Source organism: Oryctolagus cuniculus, chromosome 20, assembly GCF_051225735.1.
Source record: "Oryctolagus cuniculus isolate XC-2025 breed Fujian yellow rabbit chromosome 20, ASM5122573v1, whole genome shotgun sequence".
Lineage (NCBI taxonomy): Eukaryota > Metazoa > Chordata > Mammalia > Lagomorpha > Leporidae > Oryctolagus > Oryctolagus cuniculus.
The window spans coordinates 55056356-55081057 of record NC_142886.1 but is presented as its reverse complement, the minus strand read 5'-3'; the positions used below and the strand labels follow the sequence as shown (position 1 = coordinate 55081057).

The following is a 24702-nucleotide window of genomic DNA, read 5'->3' as shown; positions in this document are numbered from 1 at the left end:
AGTGGTGGGGCAGTTGTGCCAGCCGGACACGACAGATAACCTCTCACGTGTCGATGAACTCACAGCCCTTGTGACTGCATTAGTACCAGGAATGATTGCAACACCACGTAATTTTCTTCTTAGAATAAAACCACAGGCAGATGCAAGACAAGTCAACAGAGAATTGTCCCTTCAAAATAGGTTTCATAAATGTTAAATTGACAAATAGTACCTGAATCTCTATGTGAGGTATACGGAAAGGTGTTGATGTGGATTTATTTCATCAGGAATTCTAGAGTCAGATGAACCCACAAGTCCTTCCCTAGCAACACTACCATTCTTTTGTGATCGAATGACAAATGCCTACTCCTGCAGGAACTGGAAAGAACACAATAAAGCTTCATAACTATTGTCCCCGTGCTCTGCAGTAGATCTCTCGACGTGCCTCTCTGGTCACAGAAAGCTCTCTGTGCTTGCAGGAATGTGGTCCCTTTTCTTCTCTTCTCCCAGACTCTGTATCTGCATTGTACTTCCTGCCTCTGTGAGCTCACGATTGCGGATTCCATATATAATTAAGATCATCAGGGCCGGTGCTGTGGTGTAGTGGGTAAAGCCTTCAGTGCTGGCATCCCATATGGATGCCAGTTGGAGTCCTGGCTGTTCCACTTCCAATCCAGCTCCCTGCTGTGGCCTGGGTAGGCAGTAGAAGATGGCTTCCATCTTCAGTTCCCGTAATCCATGGGAGACCCAGTGCAGGCAACTGGCTCCTAGATTCAGATCAGTGCAGCTCCAACCATTGTTACCAATTGGAGAGGGAGGCCAAAGGATGGAGGACTTCTCTCTCTCTCTCTCTCTCTCTCTCTCTCTCCCCCTCTCCCTCTCCCTCTCCTTCTTTCTTGTGTATCTCTGATTTTAAAGAAATTAAATAATTTTTTATAAAAATGAGAAAAATCACATGGTATGAAACCACAATTTTTCTAAAAAAAAAAATAATAATTAACCTTAAGTAAATCCAAATGTACTCTTTCATCTGTAAAAGTGGGCAGCAGGAATTAGGACACAATTGGCTAAGTCCCCACCACAGACACCCCTGTTCCCATATGAGTGCTGCTTCAGCTCATCCACACGGCTTCCCACACTTTGAAGATAAAGCATCATGCGAAACTGTACCTGATGCTACAAGCGAATGAGCTCCTACCACTGACATAGGAAACACAGACTTTTGCTCTAGGATTTAGGAAGACCAACTCCTAGATGTTGTAGGCATTTGGTATTGTTGAGCTGTCAATCCAAAGGCAAAAATCTCCCATTGTCAACTCACTGTCCATCTCTACATTTCTGTTTCTCTCACCAATTCTCTCTCTGTCACTGTTCCAATGTCATTAGCATAGTTAATAATGAAGCAAAGGTTATTTTAAAATGAAGGACATGTTATTGCTAACAATGGACATTAAGGGCACACACATATTGTAATGAAATGAAGTCGTTGCCTACAACTGGTAAAACAACAATGAGAAAAAAAATTCATATGATCTGAATCCTATCATAGCCATCACCCTACACCCCCAGGACACCACATCTGCACTGAGCCCTGTCCTGTCTGAGGCATCTGACCCCAAGCCTGCTATATAGGGGCAGCACATGCAAATAGGGCCTCCCTCTGCCCATGAAACCAGCCCAGCTCTCACCCTGCAGCTCTGGCACAGGAGCTCCAGCCCCAGGACTCCCAGGTGTCCACTCAGTGATCACACTCAACACAGACGCTCACCATGGAGACTGGGCTGCGCTGACTTCTCCTGGTCGCTGTGCTCAAAGGTAATGATGGAGAACGCGGGGCACTGAGTCTGGGAGAGGACGTGAGTGAGAGACGCAGAGAGTATGAGTGACAGTGTCCTGACCAGGACGTCTGTGTTTGCAGGTGTCCAGTGTCAGGAGCAGCTGGTGGAGTCCCGGGGAGGCCTGGTCACGCCTGGGGAATCTCTGAAACTCTTCTGCAAAGCCTCTGGATTCATCATCAGTACCAGCTACTGGATGTGCTGGGTCCGCCAGGCTCCAGGGAAGGGGCTGGAGTGGATCGGATGCATTTATACTGGAGATGGTAGCACATACTACGCGAGCTGGGTGAATGGCCGATTCTCCATCTCCAGAGAGAACACCCAGAGCACGGTGTCTCTGCAAATGAACAGTCTGACAGCTGGGACAGGACCCTGTATTACTGTGCAAGACAGCTGAGCCCAGACACAAACCTCCCTGCAGGGGCGCGCGTCTCCACCAGGGGGCGCACAAGACTCACTGAGCCCAGATTCTGGTCCTGCACAGGTGCAGAGTGGGATGAAGCCCTGGTTTCCTGTCTGGGAATTGGGGTTTCCTCTCCTGTAAGAGTTTTGAGGGAATAATTCTTCTTTTATGATTCTGACCCTGCTACTGATTCTCTGACGTGGAGAAGTTTGATGTGACAGGAGAAGTCCTATATGAACGAATCCAGGCTCAGCGGTCTCCAAGATCACCAGGATCAGAGATGTGGGACAATCTGGGGACATCGTGAGTGTTGTCCAGTCTGACAGGACAACTCTCTCAGGGCACTTCCAACTTTAGGGAAATTTTACATTTCCCTTTCTATCCAGCGATAGCTGAGCCAGGGTTTGGGTTTAAAAATCGGCTATTTAATATCTCTCACCTGTCAAAAGAAGCGAGTGTGCTGAACTGAACCAACGTTTCATTTTACACTGTGGGTGATAAACATCTACTTTCCACAGACTTTATTCACAATCTCCATTTACCATTTAATCCTAACACAGTCTGTGGTCCTTGTGTGAATGTCACAGCACTCAGGAATGTACTGCAGCTCAGCTGTGTCTCAGGCTGAGCTTCTGCAGGCACCTGGGAAGCCTACAGGGACTTCCTCATTCTCTAGGTCGTGGAACCCTCCTGGGGGGCTCCCTGCATGAATTCAGGAGGGAAATGCACTGGACATCAGCAGTCAAGGTCATTACTGAATGGAAAGTGTTGAGTGTGCACTTCCAGCTGATCTGGTTCTGTCGCGTGTTGTGGGACCCCCTGCACCTGCTGTGGTTCAGGGAGAGCAGAAAGTGGGACACACAGTGGCTGTGCACTCTGGGGCTGGAGTCCACATCACGGGGAGCTGTGTCTGTGGCTCCAGCATGATGCCCAGTGTCCTGAGGCTGGATCACAGCTGCAGGAAGAGCCAGTCTCAGAGACCATGTATCCAGAGTCCCTACTCTTCACTCCATGTCTATGCTGGCTGGAATCATGAATCGATTTGGAATCCTTCATCAGTTTTAGAGAGGGAGACACCCAGGCTGCATATCAGAGTGCTGGACTGAATATATTTACATTCTTTCTTTTTTTTTTTTGACAATCAGATTTAGACAGTGGGAGAGAGAGAGAGAGACAAAGATAAGTCTTTGTTCCATTGGTTCCACCAAAATGGCCGCTACGGTCAGCATCCTGCGCCGATCCAAAGGCAGAAACCAAGTGCTTCCTCCTGGTCTCCCATGCAGGTGCAGGGCCCAAGCAGTTGGGCCATCCTCCACTGTCTTCTCAGGCTGCATCAGAGAGCTGGAGTGGAAGAGGAGCAACCGGGACAGAATCCAGCGCCGTAAACGGGACTAGAACCCAGATTAGCCTAGTGAGCCATGGCACTGGCCCACATTTACATTCTTAACCACACTTGTAACTGACAGTGCACCGTGGAAGACAGCAGATGATGGATCTGTTATGAGGCCCCATCACCAAGGTGGGAACACTGATGCAGTTCCATGTTCCTGGGTTCCAGCTGCCAAGCCTTGAGTGCACTGCCTTTGTTTATCATCTCCATAAAACATTGGCAAACACAACAACAGTACTCAGAGTATTGAGTCTTCATGTTGTGCCATTTTTGCCATTTCATTATCATAAATGTTTGATAAATAATAATTGAATATAGACATATGAGGTACAATGATATTGTTGTAAAACGAATGTATCAAATTGAGTGGAATTATGAAGACACTCCTATTGAAATGCTGATCACAAAATGCACATGTTCCCATGGTAGATTGTCAGTTGTCTTCTGTTTTGGAATTCTGTAGACACAATATTTGCTTAAGTGCTGTCACCGACCGGGACTAGAACCCAGGGTGCTGGCGCTGCATGTGGAGGATTAGCTTAGTGAGCTGCGGCGCCGGCCAGTTGTCTCCTGTTTTGGAATTCAGTAGACCCAATATTCACTTCACTGCTGTCACCATGCTGTACAGTAGATCCTCAGTGTGTGGATCCTGTGGGACTGAAACTCTGACCTTGCTCCAATGTCACCTCTGTTCCATGCCCTTTTCTTTCATTATTGATTCCTTCTTCCATGAAAATTTCACTGGATTATATGTGTGAACACTCGTGAACGACACTGCTTTAATTGCACATGGAACTGCAGATGTGTTTGCCATAGCGACTGTGAATCCTATGCACATCTCCCTGGGATTTCACATTCCTGCTACCCAAAATGCTGTTTGAAGATCCTGTGATAACTGTATGTCTCAGTTTTTGATGACTTTCCATAATGGATTTACTAATTTGCCCGACTCCAGCCTTGTACAACCAGAGTGGTCATGTCTCTTCCTTCACAAGAATTGTCAGCTCTGGCTTGTCTGGTAATACTCATTCTAACATGAAGGATGGGACATCTCATTGTGCTTCTAAAATGTGCATACATGATGATCTGAGATTTATGGCATTTTACATGTTTGCTTTTACATCATTTCTTAAATTTTATAGATGTAATATACATTTAAAAATTCATAGATTTTGTTTTAAAATTTGTATGTACGTTTTTATCTAAAACCACAAAGACTGAGACTGACAGTGATCATCTAACTCCTGGTCACTTCCCAGGTGGCTACAAACGCTTCAGCTGGAACAGGTGACAGCCAGGTACTTAGAATTCATTCCAGGTCTCCAACGTGGGAGTTCTTGGAAGTTCACCTACGGCCTCCCAGAGTGGGCTTAGGCAGGAATCTGAAACTGGAACAAAACTAGGACACAGCACTCAGCATCCTGATGCGGGAGCAGCAATCCCATTGCTAACTCCAGTGCTGCTCCTGTCACCACCTTGGCAGTAACTGCACTTAAACAATTGATGTCTTCCCTTGGGATTCAGTTTTCTGTGTTTATTCAACATATGCACATAGGCTCCTAATGACATATAAAATTAACTTTCCATTTATTTTAATATCTATTTATTTAGTTTGAAAGGCAGTGTTATAGCAAGAGAGGAAGAGACCAACAGATGGAGAGAGAAGCTTCCTTCCACAGGTTTCCTTCCTGAATGGCTGCAAAGGCTGGGGATGGCTGAGCCTGAAGCCAGGAGCCTGGAACTTCCCCGAGTTTCCCACAGGGCTGGAAGGGGACAAACACTTGGGTCATGGTAGACAGTGATCCCATTGCACTCCCTACCTCTGTGAGTTCAAGCTTGTGGACTGCATATATAACTAATGTCACATACTATGTGTCCACGTGTACCTGCATTATTTTTGTTAGCATATTATGCTCAAGGCTGACCCAAGATTTCCTAATGACAAAACAATCTCCTTCTTAACACTGAATAATATTCCATGTCAAATGTAACAGACTGCATTCACCGTTTTATGCACATTTCGCTTTACTGTAGACTGAACTATTGTGAACACAGCTGCATTACCTGAACCCAGGACTGTGGGTGAATTGTGACACAGTGACTCATACCCAGTGCTTGAGCTGAACTCAGAGTCATGATTACCAGACACAGGGAAGAGAGGGAACAGCAGACGGCTGCTTCCAGGACACAAAGCATCACTCAAAGCAAGGAATAATTCTGCCCCCACCACAGTGGGCTGACTCAGTTCACTACAACCCACGACATGTTCCACAAATAAGCAGTACTGAGGACACCCGGTCTCCCAACACAAAGTGATGGAATGGAGGTAGAAATGTGAATGACAGTGAGTTGATCTGTGCCCATTTCTGCAACACACAGATTCCAATAGCACACTACACCCCACTAACATGCACAGTGTTCTGAGTTAATGAACAGTTTTAAAATAAGGTAATGGATGAATAAGGAAACAAGACATAGTATCCTTAAATGAATCCACTTGCAGTCTTTCATCTGTGTAAATATGGGCGGCAGGCATTAGGACAAAATTGGCAAAGTCCCCACTAGGGACACCTGTGTTCCCATCAGAGTGCTGCTTGAGCCCAGCCACACGGCTTCCCACACTTTTTCCTGGTAACACATCGTGGTAAACTACAGATGACGCTATAGTGATAGAGCCTCTACAACCGACAAAGGAAACACAGACGCAGTTCTGGGCTCCAGGTTTTAGAAAGGCTGACTCCTAGATGTTGTAGGCATTTGGGGAGTTTGGGCTGTCAATCCAAAGACAGAAATCTCCCATTTTCATCTTTGCTGTCCATCACTACACTTGTGTTTCTGTCACCCCTTCTCTCTATCACTATTCCAATGTCTTTCATATAGATGATAGAGAGGTCAATAGATGATATGAAACAATTGTTATTTAAAAAACGAAGGACATGATATTGCTTACACTGGATATTAAGGGTATACACATATTAAAAGGAAACAAGGTCATTGCCTTCAACTGTTATAAAAAAGCAATAAAACATAAAAATTCATATGAACCAAATCCTATCATAGCCTACAAACCCCAGGACATGTACATCTGCCCTGGGCCCTGTCCTGTCTGAGATGTCTACTCCAGGGCTGGCTATATAGGAGCAGACATGCAAATAGGGCCTCCCTCTGCCCATGAAACCAGCCCAGCTCTCACCCTGCAGATCTGGCACAGGAGCTCCAGCCCCAGGACTCCCAGGTGTCCACTCAGTGAGCGCACTCAACACAGACGCTCACCATGGAGACTGGGCTGCGCTGGCTTCTCCTGGTCGCTGTGCTCAAAGGTAATGATGAAGAACGCGGGGCACTGAGTCTGGGAGAGGACGTGAGTGAGAGACACAGAGAGTGTGCGTGACAGTGTCCTGACCAGGACGTCTGTGTTTGCAGGTGTCCAGTGTCAGCAGCTGGAGCAGTCCGGAGGAGGAGCCGGAGGAGGCCTGGTCAAGCCTGGGGGATCCCTGGAACTCTGCTGCAAAGCCTCTGGATTCTCCCTCAGTAGCAGCTACTGGATATGCTGGGTCTGCCAGGCTCCAGGGAAGGGGCTGAAGTGGATCAGATGCATTTATGCTGGTAGTAGTGGTAGCACTTACTATGCGAGCTGGGTGAATGGCCGATTCACTCTCTCCAGAGACATCGACCAGAGCACAGGTTGCCTACAACTGAACAGTCTGACAGCCGCGAACACGGCCATGTATTACTGTGCGAGAGACACAGTGAGGGGCCCTAGGGCTGAACCCAGACACAAACCTCCGTGCAGGGGCGCGCGGCTCCACCAGGGGGCGCACAAGACGTACCGAGAGCACATTCTGGTCTTGAGCAGGTGCAGGAAGAGATGAAGCCCTGGTTTCCTGTCAGGGAATTGGGGTTTCCTCTCCCGTAGCCGTTTTGAGGAATTAATTCTACTCTTGTTGTTCTGACCCTGCCGATGACTTCAGTGACGGTGATAAAGTTTGATGTGAAAGGAAGGAGTCGTTAATGAACAAATTCAGTTCATAAACAAGGACAGCAGTCACCAGGATCAGAGATCCTGGGAATCTGAGGACCCTGGTGATTCTTTTCCAACCTGACTCAGGACAGCGCCCTAGGGCAGTGCCGATTTTAGGACAATTTTAGTTTTCCCTTTAGAACCAGGGACAGTAGAGCTAGAGTTTCTGTTCTGGTAAACCTCAACTACCTAAGTCATCCGTCTCCTCCCATTAAAATGAGCATGTGTACTGAACTGAACCTACATTTTTTTTAATCTGTGGGTGATGCATATTTCTACAGATTGTGCCCACATCGCCATTTTCTTTTTATTCCTAAAACATTTAATTGTTCCTGTGTGAATGTCACAGCACTCAGGAATGTATTTGCTGCTCAGCTGTGTCTCAGGCTGGGCTTCTGCTGGCACCTGGGGAGCCCACAGGGACTTCCTCATTCTCTAGGTCCTGGTACCCTCCTGGGGGGCTCCCTGCATGAACTCAGGAGGGAAATGCACTGGACATCAGCAGTCAAGGTCATCACTGAATGGAAAGTGTTGGGTGTGCACTTCCAGCTGATCTGGTTCTGCTCCAGTGTCTTGGGACCCCCTGCACCTGCTGTGATTCAGGGAGAGCAGAAAGTGGGACACACAGTGGCTGTGCACTCTGGGGCTGGAGTCCACATCACGGGGAGCTGTGTCTGTGGCTCCAGCATGATGACCAGTGTCCTGTGGCTGGATCACAGCTGCAGGAAGAGCCAGTCCCAGAGACCATTTGTCCAGAGTCCCTGCTCTTCTCTCCATGTCATGCTCACTGGCATCATCAATGCATTTGGAATCTTTCCTCAGTATTATATAGGGAAACACCCAAGCTGCATATAGAGTGCTAGATGCAGCCCATTTGCATGCTTTCCCACACTTGTACTTGCAATGCACCCTGGAAGACAGTAGATGATGGATCTGTTATGAGGCCCCATCACCAAGGTGGGAACACTGATGCAGTTCCATGTTCCTGGGTTCCAGCTGCCAAGCCTTGAGTACACTGCCTTTATTTATCATCTCCAAAAACATTGGCTAACATGGCTAACACAACACCAGTATTCAGAGATCTGAATCTATCTGTTTGGTAAATAATACCTGAACATAGAGATATGAGGTACCATGATATGTGCTGACAAAATGAAGGTATATTGTGAGAAATAAAGTTCTCAGATTTAGTGACATGTTTATCACTAAATGGACATTATTTTCATGATAGAGTGTCAGTTGTCTCCTGTTTTGGAATTCGGTAGACACAGTATTCTCTTAACTGCTGTTACCATGCTGTACAGTAGACCACACAACATGTGGATCCTGTCGGACTAAACATCTGTCCATGCTCCAGCATCATCTCTGTTTCTACCATGTTCAGACTTTGGTCTTTACCATTGTGCTTCCTGCCTCTGTGAGTTCATCCTTTTTATCCCACGTAGCTAGCATCACCTATTATTATCTTCTTGGCCTGGATGGTTAGCAGTTAGTTAGTTAGTTAGCTAGCTAGCTAGTTAGAGTGTACTTACTCTGACACATTATCCTTGGACATTATTCTCCAGGATCTTACAAGTTTCCAAGATATCAGATTTTCCTCCTGTTTACTGCCAAAAAATGTCCTGTTAAAATATAACTTTGTCCACTTGTCCCTTTATCCATTCCTTCTTCACTGTAAATTTCACTGGTTTATATGTGTGAACTCTTTTTTTTGACAGGCAGAGTGGACAGTGAGAGAGAGAGAGAGAGAAAGGTCTTCCTTTGCGGTTGGTTCACCCTCCAATGGCCGCCGCAGCCAGCGCACTGCAGCCGGCGCACCACGCTCATCCGATGGCAGGAGCCAGGTGCTTATCCTGGTCTCCCATGGGATGCAGGGCCCAAGTACTTGGGCCATCCTCCACTGCACTCCCTGACCACAGCAGAGGGCTGGCTTGGAAGGGGGCAACCGGGACAGAATCCGGTGCCCCGACCGGGACTAGAACCCGGTGTGCCGGCGGTGCAAGGCGGAGGATTAGCCTAGTGAGCCGCGGCGCCGGCTATGCAAATGATTCTGCCTTAACTGAACATGGGACTGCAGATTTCATTCCCATAGTGACTGCGCATCTTGTGGACACCTCCCTGGGATTTCATATTCCTTCTACCCAGGAATGGTGTTTGAGGATCCTGTGATAATTCTGTTTCCCAGACTCTGATGTTTTCCATGAAGGCTTTACTAACTTACTTGACTCCAGCCTTGTACCAGGTTATCATCTCTCTCTTCCTGCACAAGATTTGTCAGATCTGGTATGTCTGAAAATACTCAGTCTAACAGGAGGGATGGGATGTCTCATTGTTTCTCCAACATAAACACGAATGAAGATTCCATATTTAAAGCATTTTTACATGGTTGCCTTTATATATTTCCTTTAAAAAATTACAGATATAATTTTACATCATGTCAAATTTGTATTTGGGTATTTGTCCAAAAAGACAGAGACAGAGACTGACAGACAGCAATCTACTGAATCCTGATAACTTCCCAGATGCCCATAAAAGCTGAGTTGGGTCAGACCATAGCCAGGTGCATGGAACTCAGTCCAGGTCTCACACATGGGATAAACTCAGACTTCTCATACTGCCTCCCAGAGTGCACATTGACAGGAATCTGAAATTGGACCCAAACTAGGACACAACACTCAGCATCTTGATGCAGGAGCAGGAATCCCACATGCTAACTCCAGTGCTGATCCTGTCACCACCTTGTCAGTCACTGCACTTAAACAATTGGTTTCTTCCCTTGGGATTCAGTGGCTTGAGTTCATTCAACATTTGGAAATAGGTTCCTAATCATATGTATAATTAATCTTCAATTTATTTTAAATGTCTATTTATTTTATTTGAAAGACTGTGTAATAGAGAGAGAGGAACACAAAAGGAGCTGAAGAGAGAATCTTCCACCACTGTTTTTTTTTCCTGAATGGCTGCAAAGGCTGGGATGGCTGAGCCTGAAGCCAGGAGCCTGGAACTTCCTCCAGTTTCCCACAAGGTTGGAAGGCAACAAACACTTGGGTCATGGTAGACAGTGATCACCATTGCGCTTCCTCCCTCTGTGAGTTCAAGCTTGTGGACTGCATATATAACTAATGTCACATACTATGTGTCCACATGTACCGGGATTATTTCTGTTAGCATATTATGCTCCAGGCTGACCAATGATTTCGTAATGACAGAAAAACCCCTTTCTTAATACTGAATAATATTCCATATCCAAATGTGAAAGAATCCAGTCACTGTTCTATGCACACTTGCTTTATTGTAGACTGAACTATTGGGAACAAAGCTGCAACCTGAAGCCAGCACTGCGGGTGAATTGTGACACAGTGACTTCATACCCAGTGCTTGACCTGAACTCAGAGTTATGATTACTAGACACAGGGAAGAGGGGGGAAAAGAGGACGACTGCTACCAGGACACAAGGCACCACTCAAAGGGAGGAATAATTATGTAGACACCACAGTGGGCTGACTCAGTTCACTACAACCCATGATAGGTTCCACGAATAACTAGAACTGAGGCCTCCATGCCTCCCAACACAGAGTGATGGAAAGGAGGTGGAAATGTGCATGACACTGAGTTTGTAGGACCCCAAAAGCGGTGTCCTCTTGTGACGACCCCAGAAACACAGACTCCAGACCAGACGATGCAATAGAACAGGAAGTAATTTTATTTCATTTGCGCAAATGGGCCCTCTACTGCTGCAAGCAGCGAGCAAGAGAGAGGAGCCCCGAGAAGCTATCTCACACAGCTTTTAAGGGGCAAAACCACAAAATTAACATACCATAGGGTGGCGTAAGTTTATTGGGTAACTACAAGGGGAGGAGGTCATCGAGGAGGAGGAGAAAGGGGGGGGGCTACGTGCCCTACGTGCCTCATGGTTTCTTTGTTAAGCTTGAACAAGCACAGGGGAGGGGGCTTAGGTGCATACCAGGATGTTCTGTCGCCCTTATCTCTGGGTAGTAGCCCTTATCTCTGGGTAGTAGCTATCTGCTTTCTCTGTGAACTTAGTTTACTCCCCATTTCCCAGGACTGTTTTATTAAGGCCATTTTTTATGGCGGCTCTTGGCTCCTTTCATTCCCCCATTTTCTCTTTGAACTAATTTTAATCCTAAAATTGTGTGCCATTAATGAGGGGTTTCAATACGGTCACTGGTGGCCAGGGCTTGATACTGTTGCGTGAGGACTAATGCCAATGATCAGCAAGCCAGGCCTTAGCATGTGGGCCCATGGCCAGCCATGGGTCCCCACATTTCCCCCTCTTTTTTTTTTATTAAATTGAGAATGGCCTCTGTCTTAGGTTGCCCTCAGTCATCTCTGTCCTTACCCGTCATTGGTAACTCTGGCAGCTTGGCCTAGAGCCCTGTCTTAGGTTGGTACAGGATGCTGAGCATCTTACCCGTCTTTGAGTACCATTCCAGCCTAACATTAGGTGAGAGATGAAACATACAGCCAAATATCAATTATTTTGATTACAAAGGAGGCTTGGTACGAAGTTTTAAATGATGAATCTCAGTCCATTCATACTATAGGGAAGTCAGCATAAAATGCAGAACACACGGAAGACATCCCATACAAAGTGGGAAAAGCAGTAGCAGTCCAGCCAACATTAATAACCAATGAATCCATTGAAACCCTTCAAATGAATAGTGGGTTAGTAATAAACATATGTTGCATTTTACTCTTAAGTTTATCAATAACAGACTCTATATATGGCACATTGTTAGTAATGTTAAAGCAATATCCCCCAGGTACAGGTTTACAACTTAAATGATCTTTTTAACAGCAAGTAATTGTTAGCTGCATGGCTTAAAAAGCACTCCTGAGTGAACTTGATCCAATTCTTTGGCTATATTGGATAGCACAGTAGCAGTAAGATTGATTGCTTTGGTCACCAAACATGTAAGCCTTCATAGTCCACGATTATTTCCAAAAGCCAGTCCAGGAACACTTACTACTGATGCAGCCATGGCAAGGGCAGTGTCCTCTCCTATTAGGATGATTGTTATTGTAGTCTTTAGGTAAAGCACACCACTGACGTGCTCTATCCGCTGCTGTAAATACAGATGTTAGCATCAGGGCCACACGGCCCAGGAAGCAATTGCAGAAAGGCATGTTGGTTACATGGAAAAACCCAGCCCTTAGGAGCCCTTGTCCCATACCAGTACTGGATCAGGTCCATTCCATTGATTGGTGATAGGATCCCTCCATTTTACCATTGCTCTTTTTACAGCTGTTTTTAAGCAGTTAGAATTTAACAGAGACATCAAGAGAACATAATAGATTACTTTAACTCATTGCTTTAACAGAGGATCAGATTTTGATTTTATGTCAAAGAAAATAACCAAAGATTTCTTCTTCCCATAACATTTTGCGACTTTCTCACACCTTCTGTAACTTGCTCAAACCTTTCTCTTCTCCCCCCCCTTTTTTATTCCAGTATAAACCAGCCATTAAGATAAACCATTTTTACAAATCATATCCCTTTTTTTATTTAAAAGTATCTCTTTCTTTTAACTTTCCTTATCAAGAACACGCTTTTATGTTTGTGACCTTTTACATCAAAATGATGGTATCTGGGACTGTAGCAGTCAATGGGAGAGTAACTTTGTTTAATTCCCTGTAATCCACAGTCATTTTTCAGGTTTCATCTGATTTCTTAACATGCCAAATTAGATAATTCCTTTTAGTGATTATGGGAATCATCACTCCAGCACTAAGATAATTTTTTACTGTTTTAGATATTTCCTCATATCCACCTGGAATTCTGTATTGTTTACACTGAATAACCTTAGTTGGCCCTGGCAGCAGTACAGGAGCTTGATATAATTTTTTCTACCACTATCTAGCAGTTTGACTCCAAAGGGCAGCATTTTCTTTTTCCCAATTTACATTTATCCTGTACTTATTTTTTTAATTGCTTACACATGCATCAGTATGCAGATAACAAAATCCATTTTCACCTCCCCAAAGCCTATAGTTCATCCCCCTTTTCCACCGGCACTGATAGCAAAACCTCAATAACTTGTGGAGGCTGTGCACTCTGTAACTTGCCATCCCAATTCTCACTCGATTCTGAGCAGAGAGCCCATTCCTTCACCAAAGAGGCGAACTGAAGGTCTTTCCAGCCAGGAACATCACAGGTTACACATGCAACTTCAGTTTTTCTTTTAAAGAAAGGCATTGCTTTGCATACTTGCAGATCCTGCCAACTACGCCAATTTGTGACAGTAAATTACTTTTTAGCTGTCTGCTGTGCACAGACTTAGTTACTTTTAATCTGCAAGAAATACGCTGCAAGCCTTGTAGTGCACACTAAAATTATTTACAGGAAAGATGGTAAAGGAGCATAGATTAACAGAATGTTGCAATAAACATGGCTCCATGGCTTTAATGATACTATAGCAAGATGGTCCACTGATCCCTGTAGGGAGGGTCTGAGGCTGGCCCTGCTTCCAGTTTCCTGAACTCTGTTTTTTAATGAATTACCTTCTTTATCAGTTTTGGAGTGACATTTATTGGCCCAATGCCTTCCCCTTTAGCACCGGGGGAAAATCCCAGGAGGAGCCTTATTTTGATTTTTGAGTTTTGGACAATTTTTGTACATGTCCCTGCTGCCCACATTTATAGCACCCTCATTTATCAGGCATAGCCCTCCTTGTTGATTTTTGTAATGACATACCAAGCAGAGCGTCAGGTCCTGAATGTCCTGTTATTAATCCATTTTGTTAATTTTTCATTAAAGGGACTGTCACAGAACACCTCAATCACAGTAGCCAATTGATCATGTCCACGTTGTACTTATGTTTTGTAGAATTTACAGTACTGTGGGCATCACTAGGCAATCTTCACACAGCTCCGGAGAAGGATCCATACTGAGAATTAAACATTATTAGTAATCATCACGGGCACATTTAACATTCAGCTTGACTGCGTGTTCCCCCCGAAACAAAACAGCAGCAGCAGAGGCTTGCTCCAGCTCCCCCTTAAAGCCCCCAAGGACAAGGGTGGCTCATTGCCAAGATTTTAGGCAAGCAGTGCGTCTCATCTCGGGTCTTGGCCAGAGAGCCGAGACATGAAGCATGCCCACCTGTTTATCAGAAAACATTCCTTTATCCTCCTCCCTGGGAACTGGCCAGGCTCCCAAGGAGCAGGAGAAGGTCATTCGGCAGCAAAGTTTCTTGGTTACCAGAGCCAAATCTAGGTACAAGCCTCTCCATCCCAAAAATTTGTCCTTACATTTGGCCCTAGAGTTGCATTGAGAGGTAGACATAATTAACACATTATAAGAATACAATACACATTTTTCATACAAGTATACATCTAGCAATCAAACACAACAATAAAAACAGATGGGGGAGACAGTAAGAAATAAAGGACAGCAAAAACAGCGACACACAGAACACAAATCACAAGCCACGCAGCAACAGACCAAGACAAAACAAAAACTATCAGAAGGGAGCGGCCGTCTGGCCAGGCTCTCCCCTGGAAGAAGGGAAATTCCCTCTTTCCCTCCTTCCCAGACCACCACTGGAACCAGGGTTGAACCAGGGGTCTCAGGACACGTCTGTCTCCCCCACTGGTCCAGTCAATACTGAGCCTGTACAGGCGCCCCAGGACGGATCCCAAATCGCCCTGGCAGACAAAGACAAACAGTACAAACCACAATTACAATAATACACAAGTAAGCAAACTTACCTCCGTCACGCCGATGGAGTGTGGGAGTCTGGGGTCCCCCAAATCCCGGACGTGCCCCCAAATGTAGGACCCCAAAAGTGGTGTCCTCTTGTGACGATCCCAGAAACACAGACTCCAGACCAGACGATGCAATAGAACAGGAGGTAATTTTATTTCATTTGCGCAAATGGACCCTCTACTGCTGCAAGCAGCGAGCAAGAGAGAGGAGCCCCGAGAAGCTATCTCACACAGCTTTTAAGGGGCAAAACCACAAAATTAACATACCATAGGGTGGCATAAGTTTATTGGGTAACTACAAGGGGAGGAGGTCGTCGAGGAGGAGGAGAAACGGGGGGGGGCTATGTGCCCTACGTGCCTCACGGTTTCTTTGTTAAGCTTGAACAAGCACAGGGGAGGGGGCTTAGGTGCATACCAGGATGTTCTGTTGCCCTTATCTCTGGGTAGTAGCCCTTATCTCTGGGTAGTAGCTATCTGCTTTCTCTGTGAACTTAGTTTACTCCCCATTTCCCAGGACTGTTTTATTAAGGCCATTTTTTATGGCGGCTCTTGGCTCCTTTCAAGTTGATCTGTGACCATTTCTACAACACACAGATTCCAATAGCACACTACACCCCACTACCATGTACAGTGTTCTGTGTTCAGGAACAGTTTTAAACTAAGGCAATGAATGAATAAGGGAACAAAACATAGTTAACCTTAAAAAATCCACTTGCAGTCCTTCATCTGTTTAAATATGGGTGGCAGGCATCAGGACAAAATTGGCTAAGTTCCCACTAGGGTCACCCATATTCCCATGAGAGAACTGCTGAGCCCAGCCACACGGCTTCCCACACTTTTTTTCTGATAATGCATCATGGGAAACTTTAGATGACGCTAAGAGCAAATGAGCCCCTACCACGGACCTGGGAAACACAGACACAGTTTTGGGCTCCAGGTTTTAGAAAGGCTAAGTCCTAGATGTTGTAGGCACTTGGGATATTTGGGGCTGTCAACACAAAGGCAGAAATTTACCATTGTCATCTTTCTGTCCATCTATACATTTCGGTTTCTCTCCCACCTTCTCTCTCTGTCACTGTTCCAATGTCATTCAAATAGTTAATAATGATCTAATGGTTATTTGAAAAATGAATGACATGATATTGCTAACACTGGATATTAAATGTACACACATATTAAAATGAAGGAAGGTAATTACCTTCCACAGTTAATGTAAAATTTCACTTGATCTGAATCCAAATATAGATATCATACTATTCTCCCAGGACACCCACTCCTGCCCTATGCCCTGTCCTATGTGAGGCATCTGACCCCATGACTGGTTAAATAGCAGCAGCACATGCAAATAGAGCCTCCCTCTGCCCGTGAAACCAGCCCAGCCCTCACCCTGCAGCTCTGGCACAGGAGCTCCAGTCCCAGGACTCCCAGGTGTCCACTCAGTGATCGCACTCAACAGACGCTCACCATGGAGACTGGGCTGCGCTGGCTTCTCCTGGTCGCTGTGCTCAAAGGTAATGATGGGGAACGCGGGGCACTGAGTCTGGGAGAGGACATGAGTGAGAGACACAGAGAGGGTGAGTGACAGCTTCCTGACCATGTCGTCTGTGTTCGCAGGTGTCCAGTGTCAGGAGCAGCTGGTGCAGTCCCGGGGAGGCCTGGTCCAGGATGGGGGATCCCTGAAACTCTCCTGCAAAGCCTCTGGGTTCGACCTCAGTAGCTATGCAATGTGCTGGGTTCGCAAGGCTCCAGGGATGGGGCTGGAGTGGAATGGAGAAATTAATCCTAATGGTGGTAGCACATGGTATGCGAGCAGGGTAAATGGCCGATTCACCGTCTCCAGAAACAACGTCAAGAGCCCGCTGGATCTGCAAATGAGCAGTCTGACAGCCGCGGACACGTCCCTCTATTACTGTGCAAGAGACACAGTGAGGACCCTCAGGCTGAGCCCAGACACAAACCACCCTGCAGGGGCGCGCGGCTCCACCAGGGGGCGCACAAGACGCACTGAGCAGACTCAGACCCATTCCCAGATGCAGTGGGAGGTGAATCCCTGGTCCTCCTGAGGAAATTGGGGTTTGTGGTCCTGTAACTATTTCTTATGTTCCAGTTCTGCATGGATGATTCTGTCCCTAACACCGATCACTGAGCAGAAGTTTTGGTATCACGGGAAGACGTCACATGAAGAAAATGGAGTCGTTTCTGGAGGAATGAATGACATCTCTGGGGCCCCAGCATCTGAGACCTGAGGGAGCTCTGGGCACCCGGGGAGGCTTTTCCAGCCCGAGTCACAGAAGAGCTCTCCATGGTATTCTCTGATGACGTCATCGGGCACCCTGCTGAGAGCCCAGGGGCAGTGTAGAGCCGGTCAGGGGCTATGAATGCTGCAGTGTTTCACATCCATGCCCTCCCCTCCTGCACAGCTGGGCCCTGAGGGGTGAGATGACCCCGTGGTCCTGGTCCTGGGGCTCCCGTGTGCATTCTCTACAGCTGTGCCCTCGTATCCCTTTCACTTCTTCACCCTGAACTCACAGGTTGAGGTCCACGTGGTCCAAACCACAGGTCAGGGATTAACCTGCAGCTCAGGGGTGGCTCAGGCTGTGGCTCCTAGAACTCCTGCTTGCTCTTCCTCACTCACGTCTCCTGGGATCCCCGGACCTGCTCTCATTTGCAAGCAGAGGTGGCCGTTGGTAGTGCAAGGGGTCAGACTCATGGAAAACACTGGGTGTGGAGAGGTCTTGTTCCCCACACTCTGCTGGCCTTGTCTCCATCTCAGGGAGACCAGCAAGTGGGACAGCCCAGTGAAGTCTGCACTAGAGTCCAGGTGGTTCTGGACTGTGTCCCTGTGAGCCCACCAATGATCCAACCCTGGAGCTGCATCCCTGCTGCATCTTGAAGGGCCTGCCCCAGAGACTGTGTGTCCAGAGACCCCGACTCCTTCCTCCAGGGACTGCCCGCACCTGTTCTCAGCCATGCTCCTCCTTCTGTGGAAGCAAAAATGTCCTTGCAACTCTCAACTTTATCATCATCAGGAATGAACAAATTTTCTGCTCTTCACCAGGATAACTGTATCAACCCCATGTGTTTACAAAATGTCTCCTGCAAAAATGCAATTGTTCTCTCGTGTAGTATTTTTACAGAAACTGAAGCAATTCACTCAGCTGATGTAGAAATGACTAAATCTGAGTGGTTCTGTCTAAATTTGGAGACAATGAAGAGTCTCTGTTTCAGGTGGGAACAGATGAGTGGCTAGTATGTCGCTATGCACCTGGTTTTTTTTCCCATGTTGGTTCCATAATGTAGTACCCCAGAGGGGAGGTGTGTGGAGCTCACAGCTGTAGAGGCTTACGTCCAGGATCAGACAGTGAGAATGTTGTGCCATCAGGCATCCTAATATTGTGAACATCCTACAGTGTTCAGGCATCCTAATATTGGTAACAGGGATGGGAGGGACCCCATCCCCACACAGGACGTCAGACGAGACCAGGGCTCACTCTAGCAGCACTGTGCTCTATGCAGAACCTGAGGACCCAAGAGATCTACTGTGATCTCCTCCATAGCAGATTCCCCAGAAATGAACAAATCCCACTAGGCCTCACTCGCAGAGCTCCCCTACTTCTCCCACGGTCACCCTGGAATCACTCCAAAACACACACACCTTTGAGGACACACTCTGCCACAGGCAGAGGAGGGAGGTTTCCTTCCACATGCATTGTAGGCCTGATGACTCAGAACCTGTTGTTCAGGATGAAGCCAGTAAAACAGGTATTTTGAGACTTTAGAAGACTCAGGGCCAGTTTTAAACACAGCACATACAGAGAGTCCTTTTGTTCCTTTGGGATACAGGCTACTGATCATACGTTCTGTATGAAAATAGTTACTTCCATGTGTGTGTAGGCTGCTCACTTCTCATCGGTCCACTTGCAGTAGAGAAGCTCTGTAGTTTATGCAGCATCATCTGAAAAGGTTTTCTTACGTTGCCTGAACTCTGGAGATCTAAAAGGGAAATCATGGACAGACCACTATCACGGAGATTCTGCCCTATATTTCCTTCTAGTAGTTGTACAATGGACTTTGCATCTGATGTCAGATCCTGGTTATTCCATGCTTTCCATGTAAACATCCAGACAGTGCACCCCCTGCCAGTGCTGTTACGTTGGGGCCATGCTCAGCACTGATGCTGTGAGGACAAACCACATCCACCCTCACAGGCTCCTCCCAGCATTCCGTGTGGTCCTGTTCAGGGCACTGGAGACCTCAGCTTCCTCCATGAGGCCCTGACGTTGTATCTACTCATGGTGGGAGTTTTCACTGGATGCACTCCCAAGAGACAATATCATTCCACGTCTCCCAGGCACCTGTGCTAGTTTTACTCAGTGATGGTCAGTGTGGGGTTTGCCAGGGACAAGGACACCTGATCAGACCTCCTGACTCAGTGTTCTCCTGCAGGTAGTGGGGCCCCAGCTGTGTGGCCCTTCCACCTGTCCTTACCCTCCTGCAGAGGAAGATCCCACCCCTCCACCAGGTCCTCTCCCTCCTGCTGCTGGACCCTGTCCCCAATGTCACTTCCCCACTTGCCATGGTTCTCCTCCCCAGTCCTCAGCTTTGGGGGTGGACCCATCCCCTGAAGATGCAGACTTCTGTGTCTTGGGGGATCAGTGTTGGCACAGTGTCTGGGGTGGACTCTGCTCATTAACATTTTCTACAGGATTCCACCAGGACATTGGTCATGATGGTTTCCTCCTGCAGGTGAATCACTTTCCTATTCAGTGGACATAGAGAAGCAGGGTCTGGGGTATTGAGGCTGAGGATGCTGTTCCTGCAGAGCCATGAGCAGAGCCATCACTGCTTGGTGTGCATGTGTGGTCTCTCCAACTGAGCAGCTGAAGGCTGTATGTTAGGTGGAACTTACCCTCCATACTTGAAGCACAGAGCCTCCCATCATGCATGTGGGGACCTTACCACCCAGTGATCCCATTGATAGGGGCTTTAGGGAGGGGAAAATACCATGAGGGTTGCTGCCTGCAATGAAGGGAATACGAACCTTAGAGAGACCCTCCCATACATTTGTGGTTCCTGGGGCTGCAGGAACAGGAATCTGGTATTGGGTGCCAGAGTCACATGTAAGACCCTTGCACTCCCTTGGGGGAGGTGCATATCTTAAACAATGCAACTTTCATTTTATTATTTACCTTATATCCATGAAATTTGATAACAGAGTTAAGATTAATGTGCTGCACATTTTCCAAAATATAATATACTTACTCTAATTTGTTTCAATTTTAGTATTATCAGATTTTCAGATATTTTTGTTAAAAACTAATAAACCCTCATTCACCTGTGCCCTACAGGATCTGGAAACTCAGGGCCTTCGACTTCTGCCCCTGGAAACCTACATGATGCTCAGCGCTGACTGGATGAAATCTGTTGTGAAGGAGCCCAAAGGGGCTCAGGCCTCTATGTGACTGGAGGAGGTGGGCCAGGGCAGGGTGACACAGGGGCAGTGGACAGCACCGTGGAATGTGATATTTGTTCTTGGCATAGTTGTGATGAGGAGTGAGAGAGGCACAGGTGAGGCGCATCACACTCACCACACACTTTGAACATGTGGGGCTGCCTCTGTATCTATCACAGCTCAACAGCATTGGGAAGCAAATTGCCCAGCAGAGAAAGTGTGAAGAACAGACAGACAGACACCAGCACGTGGAACACCACACTCAGATGCACCTGCATGAAACCTGGTCCCCTGTACATCTCTCTGTCAAAAACAGAATCCAGCAAAAGTGCTCCATGTTCATGAGCTAACTGTTGTGAATGAGGTCACTGTAGTTGGAGATGGGACTGCAAATGTCTAGACATGGTGCCCTCAGATCGCTTGGACACATCCCTCAGACTTCATATTCCCTGTAAGCAACAGAAGGATTTGGCATTTTTTAAAAAAGATGTATTTTATTTACTTTATTTATTTAAGTGACAGAGTTACAGAGAGGTAGAGACACACAGAGAGAGGTCTTCCATCCGCTGGTTCACTCCCCAGTTGGCCACAATGTCCAAAAATGTTCCGATCCAAAGGCAAGGGCCAGGAGCTTCTTGGGGTCTCCCACGTAAGTGCAGGGGCCCAAAGACTTCTACTGCTTCCCAGGCCATAGCAGAGAGAGCTGGATGGGAAGAGGAGCAGCCAGGACTAGACCAGCGCTCATTTGAGATGCCGGCGCTTCAGGCCAGGGCTTTCACCCAATGTGCCACACACCAGCTAAAGTATGAGACTGGTGAACTTTTGGGGTGGGAGTTCACAGACTGGCACTTTTTTGTCCATAACTGATATTTCATTGGTGTTAATATCCAGCACACAGGTGTTTTGATGTGTACTCAATTCTTAACACACACACACTAAAACCTAAAAAGCCATGAATTGCTTTTTTTGAAAAAAAAAATTTATTTCAATGACATTCCACTTCAAATTTGGAAGAAACACATTCATGGGCCAGTATCTTCAAAGATTGCTCTTAATAAATCCTACCCAGTCACAATTTAACATAGTATACATGAAAAACTCACTATTTCAACCTTTCATAGCACATTAACAAAATCATTAGGAAAACTGGACAACCACAACTGATGATGGCTGTTAGGTGGAGCGGAAAGTCCTGTGTGAGGAACAGAGGTGTAGAGTGTGGAGGTGCCTCCTACCAGACTAGAGCCCCTGGACACAGCACAGCCTGTCTGTGATTCCTTCAGTAACTGTGCACGTGTTCAAGGGAGTTATCCCTCATGCCAGTATCACATTTCTGTGCTTGTGCAGACACAACACAGGGGCAGGCACTGTTGTGCAGTGAGCTGAGCCCTTGTTGGGAGCCCACATCCTGTGTTGGAGTGATGGCTCAAGAACCAGCCTCTCCACCTCAGGCCCTCCTTCCTGCTTTTGAAAAAGTAAAGGTGGGGCCAGTGCTGGGGCATAGTATGTTACAGACCAAATCTGCAGTACTGGCATCCCACATGTGCACCGGTTCAAGTCCCAGCTGCTCTACTTCCAATCCAGCTCCCTGCTACAGCCAGGGAAAGCAGTAGAAGACAGCCCAAGTCCTTGGTTCCTTGTACCCGCATGGGGATCTGGAAGAAGATCCTGGCTCCTGGCTTCCAAGCTGCTAAGCTCTAGCTGTTGTGACTAATTGGAAGGGGAACCAGAGGATAGACGATTGTGCGCGCTCTCTCTCTCTCTCTGCCTCTAGTTCTCTCTGTGTGTGTAACTTTGACTTTCAAATAAATAAATAAATGTTCAAAATATAAATTAAGGGCCCGAGCCAGGGCTCACTTGGCTAATCCTCTGCCTTAAGTGCTGGCATCCCATACGGGTGCTAAGTTCTAGTCCCAGTTGCTCCTCTTCCAGTCCAGCTCTCTGCTATGGCCCAGGAGGGCAGTGAGGGATGGCCCAAGTGCTTAGGCCCCTGCACCCGCATGGGAGACCAGGAAGAAGCACTTGGCTCCTCGCTTTGGATCAGAACAGCTCTGGCTGTAGCTGCCATTTGGGGAGGGAACCAGTGGAAGGAAGACCTTTCTCTCTGTGTCTCTCTCACTGTCTATAACTCTATAAAACTGCCATATATATATATATATATATATATATATATATAAATATTTAAAAAGGTGAACGAAATGCTTTTCTGCCCATAATCTCACAACAAACTTCATGTCCCATGGAATTAATCAGCTACTTAAGACGCCAGACACCCACGTCTGCCCTGGGCCCTGTCCTGTCTGAGGCATCTGACACCATGCCTGCTATATAGCAGCAGCACATGCAGATAGGGCCTCCCTCTGCCCATGAAAAGCTGCCCAGCCCTCATCCTGTAGCTCTGGCACAGGAGCTCCAGCCCCAGGACTCCCAGGTGTCCACTCAGTGAGCGCACTCAACACAGACGCTCACCATGGAGACTGGGCTGCGCTGGCTTCTCCTGGTCGCTGTGCTCAAAGGTAATGATGGGGAATGCGGGGCACTGAGTCTGGGAGAGGACGTGAGTGAGAGACACAGAGAGGGTTAGTGACAGTGTCCTGACCAGGACGTCTGTGTTTGCAGGTGTCCAGTATCAGGAGCAGCTGGAGGAGTCCGGGGGAGGCCTGGTCCAGGATGGGGGATCCCTGAAACTCTCCTGCAAAGCCTCTGGGTTAGACTTCAGTAGCTACAGCATGAGCTGGGTCCACCAGGCTCCAGGGAAGGTCCCGGAGTGGATCGCATATGTTTATCCTGGTAGTGGTGGCAGGGCCGATTCACAACCTCCAGCGACAACGCCCAGAACACGGTGTCTCAGCAGATGAACCATCTTACATAGGATGACACGGCCACCTATTACTGTGTGGGAGACACAGTGAGGGGCTCTCAGCCTGAGCCCAGACACAAACCTCCTTGAGGGGCACATTGCTCCACCAGGGGGCGCACAAGACGCACTGAGCACAGATTCTGGTCATGAGCAGGTGCAGAGAAACCAAGCCCTGGTTCCCTGTCAGGGAATTGGGGTTTCCGCTCTTGTAACAGTTTTGAGAGAAGAAGTCTACTTTTATGACTCTGTCCCTGCCACTGACTTCACTGACCTGGAGATGTCTGATATGACAGGAAGAAGTCCTATATGAACAGTTTCATGTTCGTGAACGATGACAGTGGTCACCAGGATCAGACATGTGGGACTATCTGAGGACCTTGTGAGTGTTGTCCAGTCTGACACAGGATGCGTTCTCAAGGCCCAGCCGGCTTTAGGACAATTTTAGTTTTCCATTCAAACCCAGAGAGAGTCAAGCCAGAGACTTTTTTTTTTTAACTTCAATTATTTCAGTCATCCCTCTTCCTATCAAAATGAGCATGTAAGCAAATAGCACCAGCAGTCTTATTTTAAGCTGTTGTTGTTCCACATTCACTTTCTAAAGACTTACACCCAAACTCCTTTTTACCTTTAATTCTAAAACCGTTTGTGGTCCCTAAGGTGAACGTCACAGCACTCAGGAATGTACTTGCAGCTCAGCTGTGTCTCAGGCTGAGCTTCTGCAGGCACCTGGGAAGCCTACAGAGACTTCCTCATCCTCTAGGTCCTGGGACCCTCCGGGGGGCTCCCTGCCAGAACTCAGGAGGAAAATGCACTGGACATCAGCAGTGAAGGACATCACTGAATGGAAAGCATTGGGTGTGCACTTCTAGCTGATCTGGTTTTCTCCAGTGTCGTGAGACCCCCTGCACCTGCTGTGATTCAGGGAGAGCAGAAAGTGGGGCACACAGTGGCTGTGCACTCTGGGGCTGGAGTCCACATCACGGGGAGCTGTGTCTGTGGCTCCAGCATGATGCCCAGTGTCCTGAGGCTGAATC

At 47.2% G+C, this 24702-nt stretch overlaps 1 protein-coding gene and 2 pseudogenes across 2 annotated transcripts in view; all 3 read left to right on the top strand.

The window, feature by feature from the left end:
• Positions 1 to 24702, top strand: part of LOC149120243 (immunoglobulin heavy variable 3-23 pseudogene) — a 393977-nt pseudogene that overhangs the window by 216974 nt on the left and 152301 nt on the right. The window lies entirely within an intron of this gene.
• The window catches only part of LOC100353328 (immunoglobulin heavy variable 3-11), a 226253-nt gene that overhangs the window by 77884 nt on the left and 123667 nt on the right, over positions 1 to 24702 (top strand). The window lies entirely within an intron of this gene.
• LOC138847320 (immunoglobulin heavy variable 3-23 pseudogene) lies at positions 16822 to 20818 on the top strand (annotated as a pseudogene).